Source organism: Octopus sinensis, linkage group LG2, assembly GCF_006345805.1.
Source record: "Octopus sinensis linkage group LG2, ASM634580v1, whole genome shotgun sequence".
NCBI classification, from domain to species: Eukaryota; Metazoa; Mollusca; class Cephalopoda; order Octopoda; family Octopodidae; genus Octopus; species Octopus sinensis.
Genome location: NC_042998.1, coordinates 190,796,460 through 190,798,959, shown reverse-complemented (window position 1 = coordinate 190,798,959; position 2,500 = coordinate 190,796,460). Strand labels below are relative to the sequence as shown.

General features: G+C 34.0%; 1 protein-coding gene across 14 annotated transcripts in view; it reads left to right on the top strand.

Moving 5' to 3' along the window:
* Window positions 1-2,500, top strand: part of LOC115230030 (innexin unc-9-like) — a 593,624-nt gene that overhangs the window by 541,131 nt on the left and 49,993 nt on the right. The window lies entirely within an intron of this gene.

Here is a 2,500-nt window from a genome sequence, read left to right as displayed (position 1 = left end):
AAATTTGATCTCTAACTAATATTCTCTGTTACGTGACACTTTTAATATCATTGCTTTGTATCACCTGTTTCTCACCTCGAATCTAACACAATTTTATTGTTACAAACTGTGTGATGTACTATACGGTCATATATATGTGTGCTCACACACATACATACATTCATACATACATATACATATTACAAACACACACACACATATATATTATACGCATACGCGCGCGGGGAGGTGTATGTATTAAGCAATGAACACAGAAGGAAGATAACACGAGTGGGATGAGTTTTAACAAATGCTGTATAAATTTAGTATATATCTATATGTTCGTATAATGTATGTATATGAACATATAATAATAACAAGAGCCCAATAGATATATAGAGTATATATTAAATTGAAGTTTCACTTCTTCATGTTAACTCACTTTTTTTTCATATCAGTAGGGAATCAGATGAAACTAGTCAGTCCGTGTGGGGTACTATGCTTTCAATTCCTTTCAGCAATGCATACAAACATACATACATACATACATACATACATACATACATACATACATACATACATACATACATACTCGCGAAACATGCGCGTGTGTGTGTGAGTATGCGTGCGTTAGTGTGACACGGATTAAACTAAGAAACGAAACTTTGTGAGAGATATGCATTTGCTTCTCTCTTGGATTTGTGTTTTACAGTGGATTTACAGTGTGTATATATATATATATATATATAATATATTTGTAGGATCATATAGGTTTCAGAGGATCATATATAGATGCTGACATTGTATAATAGCTTTGCGTATAATAGTTTAGGATTGTAAAGTACAAACGATATATTGTGACGTATGAACCTTATAAAGACACATAAACTTAAATTAGGCTGATACTTGGTTTCTTGAGCGGGTAAAGGCAACAATGGAGTCTCCCTCAAATCATATACAAATGTCGGAATAAGAAAAGGTGACCAGTACATAATTTAGTCCCAGATTGCCATGATTATTAAAAAAGGACATAATGATCAAAACTGAAACACTATTGATAGAAGACATGCTAACACTGTATTTTAAAAATGGTAACACTGTATTTTAGAAATCCATCACATTGTTTGGCTTCTCATGATATTCGTGTGTTCAAGTGTTACGCAGCAGAGAAATTTAATGACAGAATAAAATTTAAGATATAATCAAAATGTTTTACATAATTAGATGAAGTTATGAAATCCTTTTAATTGATATAACATTTTACACGCAAATCATCAACACACCGTTTCATATTATAGTTTTGTTGGTTCTATGAACACAGACTTTGAAATCATATTCTAATAAGAGTGTAGCAGCTTGTCTCCTTTAATAGCACCACCGTAACAACAGTTTGCAGATATATCAAAGAAAGGCCTTTATACTATTGATATTTCTTCTCGTAAACAACTTACAACTAAAAATCACTCATAACTGGGAACACGACAGCAGCAACATTTAACAACTGGTTAAAAGGTATATCGATGAAATATAATAATTACAACCACACTTGTTTTTCTTCGTGAAAAATTCACCTCTATAATATTTAAAACTAAAATTTCTACAGTATTTCTATTAGTTTTTCATAATAACCTTACATCCATTAATGTAGCTTAGAGTGAACTTTAAAGATTAGAATTAATTTTCAATGCCAGGCAGTGTCAACTTTGCACAAGTTAACCACCCACAAGGAATATGTCTCACTCCACATAACAGTACTGTTCAAATATCTATGTTATGTCACAGTAGTTGCGGTGCCACTATAATTTATATACGAGTTTGACGAACCTAAAACACATGTGTCAACCATGATACGCCACAGATTTTTTTTTATGTAACATCCAATGGACTTTGAAAAAAGTTCTCCTGTCATAAAAAGTTTATCAAGGGAAAATTCACCTAACATCGGTTTCAAATTTTGGCAAAGGCCAGTAAGTTCGGGGGTCGGGGGCAAGTCGATTACATTGACCCCATTACTCAGCTAGTACTTATTTCTTCGACCATGAAACGATGAAAGGCAAAAATCTACCATGGCTGAATTTGAACCCAGAACGTAGAAACGGGCAAAAGACTGCTAAGCAGCTTCCCTGGTGTGCTAACTATTCTGCCAACTCGCCACCTAAATTCACCTAATACTAAATTCACTTTACACACGTCCATTACATTCCAATAATAAGATTATCAAAGCAATTAAGATGTCAGCAGGCCTAACTAAAATGGCTGCTCATCGCTGTTATAGACAACATCTAAAGAATGACCTTTCCGCATTGGCAAATCTTCATCCACCAAACACACTGTACAGCCACGTGTAGACTAAACCAATGAAGAGGCATCCATCTAATCGTGTGGCAAGCTAGAAATAAGTATTCAAATTTTCTTCAAATCACATATTTACTGCCCTTATAAATTGGAAAGGAAATGGAAAGGAAAAGGTGCAGGAGTGGCTGTGTGGTAAGTAGCTTGCTTACCAACCACATGGTTCTGG